This window comes from Phocoena phocoena, chromosome 4, assembly GCF_963924675.1.
Source record: "Phocoena phocoena chromosome 4, mPhoPho1.1, whole genome shotgun sequence".
NCBI classification, from domain to species: Eukaryota; Metazoa; Chordata; class Mammalia; order Artiodactyla; family Phocoenidae; genus Phocoena; species Phocoena phocoena.
Genome location: NC_089222.1, coordinates 15,246,151 through 15,258,532, shown reverse-complemented (window position 1 = coordinate 15,258,532; position 12,382 = coordinate 15,246,151). Strand labels below are relative to the sequence as shown.

The window sequence follows — 12,382 nt, the reverse complement described above, 5'->3', positions numbered from 1 at the left end:
TCTCAGAATCAGTTTATCTATAAAATAGGGATGACAGTACCTGTCTCAAAAGGCCATGGTGAGGACCAAGTGAGATAACTTGAATAAACGGGTTACTGTGATGTCTGGATCAGAATAAGCACTCAAAAATATACTTAATATTTTTGTTAGCAATCATAATAATTACTACTGTACTTTAAATATACTACCCCAGATATGCAATAGTTCTTTGGAGCATTATTATTTCATTTTCAAGATTACCTACAGGCTCCTGTACTTTTTAAGGCATTATGGAGGGAAAGTTGTTATTAAATTACTTGATCCTAAATCTTTTATCTATTAACTTCAGCCCTTGTACTATTCAATGTATATCATCAATATGTGTCACATAGAACTTCTACCTTCAAAAATAGTGTTCTATTGATTTAATCAGTATTCATACTTGTTAATGTGCTCATTCAAAAATAACTATACCAATATATCATATTTCTTAAACTGGATGGAGTACATCAGGGTATTATCATTATTATTATTTTATTCTTTACAATTTCTTTCCTAAAGTGTTTTTAAAAAGAAAAAATATAAAAGCCAAGATAACCACGATAGATGACATTTAAAAAAAATCATCTTAGGGGCTTCCCTGGTGGCGCAGTGGTTGAGAGTCCACCTGCCGATGCAGGGAACACGGGTTTGTGTCCCGGTCCGGGAAGATCCCACATGCCGTGAAGCGGCTAGGCCCGTGAGCCATGGCCGCTGAGCCTGCGCGTCCGGAGCCTGTGTTCCGCAACGGGAGAGGCCACAACAGTGAGAGGCCCGCGTACCGCAAAAAAAAAAAAAAAAAAAAACTTCTTAACTATAAGCTTCTCTTTATTTCAACTTTATTCCTACAAAATACTATTATTTTGCAAGTCAATCTTATTTACTACATTTAAAATATCTCCCACTTAGGCATTTAGAATTTCAGCTCTTAGAAAAGCTTCTTTACCTGAAACCAACCTAATGTTTTAAAATTTGTTTGATGCCTATAAGTTAGCTTATGAAACTGTTGGAAAAAAAGTTTCCATAAAACTCCATAAAAATAATTTAATCCCCATTCAATTATCTCCTCTGTATAGTTCTTAAATAAGCTCTAAAAGTGGTTCTAGAACTGTTGCTTACAGGCAAAAACTCATAAGCAACCATAATTCGCATTAATAGCGATGAAAAATCTGCAGAATTTCTAGCATCAAGCAAAATAGCGTAAGTCATTTATAGGCATATTCGATTAAAAAACAACAAATTGTCCAGCTAAAAAAGTGTAAAACTTGTTGGATGAGATCTTGGTAGCAGCTGTATCATCAGCATTTGCCATCCTGCCAGTTGCTAAGGTGCTATTCAAATTAGCAAGAATTTATCTGTTCAAACTAATTACCGCTTAAATTTCATCTCCTTCCCTGCAGGACTGTCCCACTTCAAATTCTCAAAGACCTTTTTGATGAGAAAAACTCAAGTTTACATGCCCTTTGTAACTAAATCATATTGAAAGTATTTCTAATTTTTTTTTAGTTTTATTTATTTTTGGCTGCGTTAGGTCTTCATTGCTGCGCAGGGGCTTTTCTCTAGTTGCGGCGAGCGGGGGCTACTCTTCATTGTGGTGTGCAGGCTCCTCACCGCGGTGGCTTCTCTTTGTTGCAGTACGCGGGCTCTAGGGCACGCAGGCTTCAGTAGTTGTGATTCGCAGCCTCTAGAGCGCAGGCTCAGTAGTTGTGGCACACGGGCTTAGCTGCTCCGCGGCATGTGGGATCTTCCCGGACCAGGGCTCGAACCCATGTCCCCTGCATTGGCAGGCAGATTCTTAACCACTGCACCACCAGGGAAGTCCCTGTAATTCTGCGTCACTTAAACTCTAAAGTTGGCTTTACTTATTCTTATTCTATATCCTAATATTATACCACCAACAGAGCTTTTCTGCAACTTCTCAGTTTGTTCTTTTGAGAGAACTGTACTAAGGGTTAAAAAGTCAAATTCAAGTTAACTGGCATTTTGGCTAGATTCACCTTTTTCAATGAGCTCCCTTGCTTCATGCTTTCAAACAACACTTAACGTTCTCACATTCTTTAATTTATTACTGGCAGCAAAACTGACAATCCATTTAAGATCATTTATGGATAAAATGAGAACAATCTTTTGGATGGTATGATTTTGACAAAAAATTGCAGGATTTGAGAGTCCAATGAGAGAAGACTACATCAAAATGACACTAAGAACAAAAAGCAGAATGAAGGGACTCAACACCACAAGCACCCAAGCAGATTACGGCCAGGCAATAAGCAAAAGAATTTGCACACATAGCAAAATTAAGTCTATGTGCATGGCTTGTGTTAAGTAAAAACTCAAACAGAGCACTTAGCCAGGGCTGAATGAGTATGCTCAGAAAAATAATACACTAGTGAATGAATGAAGGAATTGGCTTTAATCAAGGCTACTTGCCTTCAAAGCATACATTTTGCATGACCAACTGGAAATGATTTTTACACAAATATGACAACTTCCAGAGAGCAGATAAGATATTAACTTTCCAGCTTGACTCTATAAAATGAAAGAATGAACTCTTTCATCATTAACTCTGCTCTCAAATAATGAATTAAAAACATGAGGTTGTCTTGAAATGCATCAAAAAATAAGGTGAATAGAAAGATGGATCGATACGTGATAAATCAAGTATAGCAAGATATTAATGTGTAAATCTTGGAGGTGAATATATGGGAGCCTAATGTAAATTTCTTTCAACTTGGCTATAGGTGAAAACTTTTAAATTGGGGGAAAACTACATTTGCCTTTATTTTCTGACCAAACTCGCCTACAAAAGAAACACTGTTTTTCTGCTACATTGTAAAACTACACCTGAAAATATGGTAGACATTCACATGATAGAAACTAATTTATGAACTTAATACTTCCTCATACATCTATATCCTACTGAAAATGCAGGAGGAAGGAGAACGATTGCTAAGGCAAAGGCTAATCCTTAGTAATGATGGAAGAGAGAATTCCTTATTACTGGCTTCTTAAAGACCTAGTTTTTTTGGGTTTTTTTTAGGACTGATTACATTTTTTCGTGTGTGTGTGGTATGCGGGCCTCTCACTGTTGTGGTCTCTCCCCGTTGCGGAGCACAGGCTCCGGACGCGCAGGCTCAGCGGCCATGGCTCACGGGCCCAGCCGCTCCGCGGCATGTGGGATCTTCCCCGACCGCGGTGCGAACCCATGCCCCCTGCATCGGCAGGCGGACCCTCAACCACTGCGCCATCAGGGAAGCCCTTAAACACCTAGTTTTATTTGTAACTAGATTCAAAACCTAAGTGAATTATATCACTAGGTTAGTTCAGTTTCATATAAAAGGTAAAAAATATAAATGGTTAACAGAACATTAATTTTTACCCACATTAAAAAGCTACAACTAGACTGTCTTAGAATGTGCTGTGTATGAAAGAAAACTGATATGAACCTTAACCCTTTTTTAATTTTTAATTTTCATGTTTTAATATATAACTCAAGTATAGGCAAAAGCATTTCCTTCTAAATAAACAACAAATCAGTAATATGTAATGCGTATGACACCTACCAATACAGGGATCTTTAAATAACTATAAAATAGATCACAAAGTAAGGTTTTAGTACACACTATCTTAGCTTTCTTAACTTGCTGAAGAACCCGATAACTCCAGAAATAAATGTGGTAAGAAAGCCAGTGGTAACACCAAATTTCAGCTGACAATCACATCTCCAAATAATTGCCCAGAAGTTACAATATTGAAACCTCTGAATTGTCTGCCACATTAAAATAAACTTTCAAATACTTCTGCCACCATAGGGCAAAATAATCTAAGATCCCCTCATTTTCTTTAAAAAAAATCCATTCCTCTACAATTAGAAACTGAATATATATTCATGAAATAAAAGGGCAAGAGAAATTCAAAAGCAACCCTTAAACCTGAAGAAACACTTAGTATGATCTCAATGGGGGGAGAAGCAAGCATATATACCACAGCAGTTAATTTTGCTGGCTTTTTCTCTTCAATGTAAATCAGATATTGAAAAAGATACCCATCTCTTCATATTTTAGATTCAATCTGAGGGAATAATTCTTATTTCTCACAAAATAGACGTCTATCTGTCGTAAAAAAAAAAATTAATGTTTTTGCCAGGAAAGATGCATGGTTATTACTCTTCCCTTTCCAAAACTTAAAAATGCCTTAAAATATTCACCTAGAGAAAAACAAAAAAACAACTAAGAAATGTGTTCACTTAAGCAATTCTGTGAAATCAGTGGTACTGATCACTTACACATTTTTAGTTTGCACACATTCTTAAAACTTTCTAGACACAATTTTTATTTCATTTTATCTTTGAAGCTAACTTGGCTTATGCAAGAACAAAATGTACTAGTTCAATAAACTGTTCTTCAGCTCACAAACAGGCACTCAATAATCTTGCTCTAATATGCTAAATAGACCCTAATGGTAAAAAATTCCACATTTTAGCTTGTTTTTCTTAACAATATAGTAAACGCATAATGGGGGACTTAAATTTCCTAAGCATATAACAAATATAACTTGAATAAAGTTTTACAGTAAGCATCTTAATACCCAAACCCTGTGCTCTTTATACTAGTAAAAGACAGAGTTTAAGTGGCTGCAATTTCCCTTTCTTTCACCCAATACAAAATAGCAACAACAGTAGGCTTCTAGTTTGGCTCTTTCTGAAAAATCCCTATTATTCCTAACTCTGCCATAGTGCTTCACAGTTTACAGAACACTCCCAAATCTACCAGTTATCTTTAAAAAAAAGGAAAATTCTACTTTTAAAATTAAACCCAGTCCTATTAGTTTGGGGAGAGAAATGGCTTATCGAGAGAAATGGCTTATCTACTCTAAGATTTGATAAACATCCAAAATACATTCTGTACAAGTCTGAGGGAGAGAGAAACCCCACAGCACTAGTAAGAGAATTTAAATTTTAATATAATTAGTACAGAATTTATTACACATTAGAGAAAGTCTAACCATAACCTTATCAATCCTTCCATTATGTTTCACAACTATACTTGGCAAAATCAGAACATTAAAATAATTTAGATTGCTTTAGGGATTTTGTTTTCAATTTGTTCATCAAAAGGTCAAATTCTTATTGATCAACTGCAAAAAAAGATATTACCAATGGGCATGTGCTAAATATGTGAACACTGCTTAAGCAGTGTGGCCTACTTCTAAGGGCAACTTAAGTTCTGAAACTATAAAAACCCCACTGATTTCAGACTTTATTTTAGAGATCACTCTTCCCCTTAAGTAGTCCATAAAAGTACAAGTAAAACTCAAATATGTAGGCTGCTGAATAAACTTAAGAGCATCTGAAAAGAACTACTAGCAAATTATGCTCAGCTTTATTGACTGAACCATACTTAAATGTAACTTTGCACAGGTAACTGTGTCTTAAGTTTGCAAAAATGATCACAACCATATTGGCTTAAGTTACTTGCTACAAAGATATCGCCTAAATCAATGATTCTCAAAGGAGTTCCCAGAACTAAGAATCACACCATATGACAAGAGACGTTACTGACTGACATGTGCTAAGCATGTGTGAACACTGCTGAAGCAGAAAAACGTGCTGAAAACACTGATTAAAATTCTGAATTAAAGTAATGGTTGCTGGGGTGGAGGTGGGGGGGGGGAAATGCTGATCCTTGAGACACTATGATTAGAAACACTACTAGGATTTACTGGATGGGGCTAGATACCCCTTAATGTATAAGACAGTCCCATAGATTGAAGAATTGTCCTCAAGTGACTTTCAAATATCCAAGTGGTCATTCACATAGATAAAAGCCTATTTATAGTTAACCCCAGAATTTAGTTTTATGTTAAAATACAAATCACAAAGTATGTTTTGCTGTTTAATATGCACATAATTTTCCAGGAATACATATATCATATAAACTGAGAGATTATACTTTGAATTCTCATGGCTTTTCAGAGTATCTATATTTTGTCTTCACTTTTTATATTTCTTATTGTTTTTTCTTTCAGTACTTTAAAGTTGTCACTCAGCTGTCTTCTTGCTTGCATGGTTTCTCTGCTGTAACTCTTACCTTTGTTCCTCTGTAATGCTTCTCTTTGGCTACCTTCAAGAGTTTCTCTTTGTCCTTTGCTTACATCAGCTTGAATTTGCTATGTCTAGGTATGTTTTGTGTTGGTTTTTTAAGGGGCAGGTATTTATCCTGCTTGGTGTTCTCTAAGCTTCTTGCACCTGTGGTTTAATGTCTGATATTAATTTGGGGAAATTTTCTATTATTTCCTCAAATATTTCAATATTTCTTCTGCTCTGTTCTCTTCTGGGATTCCAACTATGCATGTATTTATAATAAATGTTTGATATTATCCCCAAGATCTTGTTCTTTTTTTGAACTCTTTTTTGTGTTTCAGTTGGATAATTTCTGACATCTACAAGTTCACTGATTCTTTCCTTGGTTGTGTCAAATCTATTGTTGAGCCCAAAGGCATTCTGCAGCTCTTTACTATGTAATGAAACTTCTAACATTTCCTTTTGATTCTTTCTTATAGTTTCTGTCTCTCAGCTGAAATTACCCACCTGATCTTGTACATTGTCCACTTTTTGTTCATACCTTTAACATATTAATTATAGTCATTTTAAATTCCTTACCAGATAGTAGCATCTGCATTAATCAAAGAGTATTTCTGATGATTGCTCTTTCTCTTGGGAATTTTTTTTGCCTTTTGTATGACTTGTAATTTTTTGTTGAAAGCTGGACATGTATAAGACAGTAGAGATAGAGGTAAATAATTTTTGTGACAGGAAATGGGCACACCTTTTCTTTGCTAGGTATTTAGTGCTGGGTGTTAGGAGTTGGGCTGGGTTTATGATTTTGCTGTTGCTACGGTTATCCTCAGTGTACCACAGCCTTCGAATATCTAAACAATAGCTTGTGCCTATGGTGGGGGGTGGTTTACTAAAGCAATGTCTATTTGATTCTTTGCCCTGAGCCTCTTTGCATAATCTTGTTCTTCACCTTGTACTATTTCGCAGTTGCTTATTATTCACAGCTTCTTAGCTTGATGGCAGTGAGTTGGGGGTACAGTCTCTGTGGCTCTGATTAAGGTTTACTCTTAGACATACACTTTGTCTCTGGATCACAGGGATGTGATCTTCCTGTTTCCCCAGGCTGCAGTTTGGGGCTCAGTGCCCCTCCCCCAAGAGAAGATTCTTTCCCCCTACTTTTGTCTTCCCCCAGCTCAATGAATGCTCACCAGCAGGGCCTGCTAGCAGAGATGCCCTTCCCTCCACAGATTAAGGCTTTTGTTCCATAGAACAGACAGAGGGGAAGACTCAGAGCACAGTTTTCTTGCCCCTCCAGAAAGTTCTGCTGCTCTTCTCCTCCTTTAGGTCAGCACCACAGTAGACACTCCCCAGAGCTCAACCCAGTCTTTTCTAGGAGTACCCAGTGAGGTTTGTAGGTAAAGAGATTGGAAGAAGGTGCACCCAGGCTTCCTTTTCTTGTCAGCTATTCTAGCTGAACGCTTAACAGTGTCCAGCTGTGTCTACTGAAGGTGAATGTCAGTTCATACATACTCTTTCTCTCCTTAAACTTTGGGCCAGTGGTTTGCTCTGTGGCCTCAGCTTTTTAATAGGTTTCAAAAAAAAAGTCATGAATTTGAAGTTAGTCCAGTTCTTTTTTGTTCTAACAGTGGAAGCAAAGCTTCTTTTTGTCCCAGGGCCAAAGCCAGAAGGTGGTTATATTATTTATAAACTATTATTTCAGGATAGTAAAGGGGCTGTTACTAATTATTTGAAATAAAAAGTTGGCCTTTATTGGGTTTGATAAAGTTGAGATACACTGACTTAAAGGATCTCTTTCAAAACAACTCCCCTTTAACCACTAATAAGTATTACAGTTAACATTTAGGCCTAAAACTACAGTATTAGTAGCAACAAAATTTTTGCTAGTTTATCTGCTTAGCCTTACTTCTATTTTACCAATTTTAAGTATTTCAATCAGAGAAAAAGGGGAAAGGTATGTGCGAAGGAAACCTCAAATTCACCTGTGTAAATAGAACTGGTTGAGGAATGGAGCCTAATTAGTTAAAACATTTTATTTCAACCAGAATTTAACAGCTACTGAGAACCTGACTCCACTACCAACCTTTTTACAAATTCAGTAATATAGCCAGTATTGTTTCAGTCCACCTAAGCAACCAGCTTCCATTTTGTGGATAAAGTTAATTCTTACAAATAAGAATTTATGCTTTCCATAATTCCATAACTTTCCCTCTCATACCATTCATATATTTTAGACTATTTACTACCACCACTTTAGAAAAACAGGAATATCCATTACCTCCCAGTGGAATACAAATTGTGGTATTTTCCATGAACTGCACTACAGCTTTACATTCCTATCTCTTAACCTTCTGACTCCTCTTTTCCTCCCTTAATATGTTCTACTTCCTGTTTTCAAACAAGGAGTATAATGTAATATTTCTAAGCAAGGATGGACTTATGTTCCATTGTGATATTAATCGCAAAAGCCAAGTTTGAGACATAGCTACTTAAACTGTTTCACATTACATTTAAAATGTTAACAAGATCTTACGTTATATCCTAAATTAAGTCAAACAATAAAGCACTTTCTAAAAACTAGTGAAATCAAGTCTTTTGGGGATACCCAGTTACTGACAAGTAATTTTCTAAATTTCCTTTTTTTTTTTAAAGGCAAGTTCTGTTTCATATTCCCATAAACTCAGAGAGTACTGGTAACATAACTACAAAACCTGACCACCGTGAGTAATTTCCTTAAACTCTGCTGACAGTACTTTCAATCCTAGAAATCTACCAGATCCATCAAGCAAGAAAGAAAACACAGTAAGACAATCCACGGGACAGGTCCTGAAGAAATATTCTGAAATTTAACTTTTTACCCAAGACACTATATTCCAAGACGCTCAAAATAACCCTACAGTATAAAGTCCTTCACAGTGAGGCAACAGCATCAGGTAGAGGCCCTGAGAGAAATCAAGGTCGGGTCAAAGGGAGAAGCAGAGAGGGGAATTGAGAAATCATTACTTCAGGAAACCATCGCCACATCTGGGGAAGATTTCTAATTTTCTCCCCTAAGCAAATGATAAAGGTAACAATCTCAAGACAAGAGTGGTTAACTTAACATCCTATAGTAAGGAGACAATTTAAAGGAATACACTCTTCTTACGTGCCGTAAGTCAAATCCGCGTTTAACAGCCTCTTAACTAAGCGTCTAAGTCCTATTTCATCCACTCCAAAGGCCGCATTCAGAGGCAAAATCACAGCAGCGAAGGAAAGGCCCCTGTGAATAAGCTACCTTGCAAAAAGGAAAAGCTGTGGACGAAAACTTCATTTTGGATAAGGGAGGGACTAGAGAAGAAACCACGCGGGTGCTCCCCAGTTCCTAACAAAACGAAACAAAACTAAGCAAATAGTCTATGCAGGGCGTGGGAGGAAGGAGGGTCGCCCACCCAAGGAAACAAGAGTTCCCGGCCTCCAGCGAGAAGAGTGCTCAGACTAGGAAGCTGGAAGGGAATCCCGAGGGCGGAGCCCAGAAAGGAATAAGGGCTGTGTGGGGTAAAGATGTGCAGAGTGGAGTGGGGGACCGTGGTGGGTAGAAAACCAGAAAACGAGGCAAAAAGAGGGGTGGGGCTGAACAAGGCAGGGCCCTGGGCGACTGTCACTCAGAACCGCGGGGGGCGGGCGGGGTCGGAGGGCAGGAACCAGACCAGCAGTCTGGGGGGAGGGTAATCTGCTTTCCTTAACTGAAAGAAGTTGCGGCCTAGACACCACCCCTCCTTCTCCCTGCTGTTGGTCCCCCAAGTCCCCGCGGCGTGGCGAGGGGGTAAAGCAGAGCTCCAGAGTCCGGTGCCCGTAGTGATTTACCTTCGCGGGAGGCTGGAGAGGCTCCAGCCCGAGCTCCTCCCGCCGCCGGCTCAACGTCCAGAGTGGGATGAGGCGCCCTCCGGCCTCCTCCCCCTCGCCACTTCCCCTTTCCCCCGCGAGGGCCCTGTAGCTCTGCTCCCGCGGGGTCCTGATGCCGCGGCGGCGCTGCCTCCCCGCCCCCTCCGCCTCCTCCCTCTGCCTCTCAGAAGCTCACTCTGGAGGCCGCCATCTTCGCACAGGCTTTGAGCGACCGCGTTCCAATACGCCTGCGTCGCCCCCGCCCAGGCTGTCACAAGACCCGGTCAGCTGATTTCAATTCTTCCGCTTTCTGCTCCGCCCTCTCGCATCCAGCCCTCCGCGTCTTATTCGCCCACTTTCAATGAAATTCCGCGTTCCGCCCGCTACTCTGCTAGCTGCTTCGCCCGCCTTCCTCACTCAATGCAGTTAGGCATGCGCAGAACGTCGAGGCCGGCAGTGGGATTTGGAATCCATGCAGCGCGGGAAGGGAACCCGTCTTTCAGCGTGTGGCTGAGTCCCGCCAGTGGTCGTCACGCGGCACGGGTTTTGCACTCCTAATCCCCTGAGGTCTTGTTTTAAAGCATTTACCTAGTCTTGAGTTAAAGTGCCATGGAGTATCCTCGAGGCAGTCTATACCCGGTTTGGTGGATCGCGAGCCGGTAGTTTCACTTGCTGTTGACACTCCCAGAAGACAGCTGAAAAGGGTTTAAATATCGGTTGGTTTGGGAAGTCACGGAGACCAAAGCTTCGGAAATACCGACAGCCTTTTGCTGGTGGGAGTGCCAGAATAGTACTGATAGCTCCATTTTATTACTGATCACGTGTCAAGGGGTTTACTTAGTTAATCCTCAACTCTGTGAAGTAGGAATTATCTTTGTGTTGCAGATAAATTGAGGTCCCTCTCCACAGCACTGGACCCAAGCAATCTCACTCTAGGACCTGTACCTTCGATGCTATCTCCCTGAACGTATATGGAAGCTGGGGGAGGGGAATCAGGTTACAGAAAAGAGGTGATTGTATGTGTTACCTGTGGGTAAGGGTTTAATTAAGTTCAGTCTCCACTCTCAGACCTGAAATCTAAAGACCACAGTTCAAAAATAATTTGAAGTTAATCCAGTTCTTTTTGGTTTTAACAGTGCAAACTTTAAAATTCTGCTGCAAACTTCAAAACATGGGTGGTGTAGGTGGCTGGCATGAATTCATTTTTTTAATGAGGGTTAAAGGTCTCTGGTAAGAGGTTTAATCCTCAGTAGAGGAATCCTGAAATAGTATAATATTTTCTTTGGCGGTCCTTGCACTGGTTGGCTCGTTTTTAGAGATGGCAATTGCAGGATGAAGAATGTAGACAATGGCTGTTACAGATTTTGTTTCCTGACTGTTTTGACCCTTTGCCCTACCTTGAGGTAGAAAAAGACTGCATTTATCCTTACAGTAGACTTTCCTGTATTCCATCAGTAAGATAAGGTACATCTAAGGGGTGGCACCAGGAATAGCTGGGTGTGGGAATACTGTTTCGGAAACAAACTTGGACCCGCTGGCTGCGGTGCATAGTAAAGCCAATGTACTGACAGCAGGTTGTGGGGAAAGAAAGTGCAGTGTTTACTGTAGGTGTCAAATAAGGAGTGCAGGCCCCTAATGCTCAAAAGACCTGAACTCCCCTGTGGCTTTCAGGGAAAGGTTTTTAAAGGCAGGGTGAGGGAGAGGGTTGTGGAGTGTGTGATCACCTCAGGGACATTCTTCTGATTGTTTGGTGGTGAGGTAATCAGGAGTCAACATCATCAACCTTCTGGTTCCAATCCATCTGGGGTCTGCATGCTTGTAGGCAGTGTACAGTTAACCTCTTCCACCTGGTGAGGGTTTCAGTATCTGCAAAACAGCTTAAAGGATATGTCTCAGAATATTATCTATAGCCCTTGAGAAGGAACTAAAGGTCCTTGACTTTGTTTAATGGCTAAACTATTATTATTTTGTCTTGGTTGACTGTTTTGCTTTGTTTCTGCAGCTTCTCACTTCTTTGATTAAATTTATTCTTTGAAACTGTGGGAAGGCCTAGGAGGCTAAAGTTTTTTTTTCACAAACAAGAGGCAGGCAGAGGACTTGAGGGGGCAAGTAATCTGTCCCAGGAAGGCCCCATAGGGTCCTGCTTGGTTACAACAGGACCAGAAATACAGTATAAAGGGAGGAGAAGGAAAAAGAAATAGGAGGGCTGAGTTAAGGGGCCTTCTTTGGTTTATCCCAGGGAAACAGAAATTTGTGTTTATGTAGCATTTTATAGCTTACAAAGCCTTCCAGTAATCCCAGAAGTAGATGTGGGATGTATTATTTTTATTTTATAGAGGAAACAAACCGAAAGAGTCTAAGAAACTTACCCAGGGTAACCTAACTCCTAAAGGTTGAGCCGAGATTTAGCTACAGGACTTGTAACAT

The 12,382-nt window shown here is 39.8% G+C and overlaps 1 protein-coding gene across 1 annotated transcript in view; it reads right to left on the bottom strand.

The window, feature by feature from the left end:
* Positions 1–10,038, bottom strand: part of DNAJC13 (DnaJ heat shock protein family (Hsp40) member C13) — a 123,033-nt gene extending 112,995 nt beyond the window's left edge. Inside the window, exon 1 of the mRNA XM_065877076.1 lies at positions 9,938–10,038. The gene's annotated coding sequence lies outside the window, so the exon portion shown is untranslated. The remainder of the gene's footprint in view (positions 1–9,937) is intronic.
* Between the last annotated feature and the right edge of the window lie 2,344 nt (positions 10,039–12,382).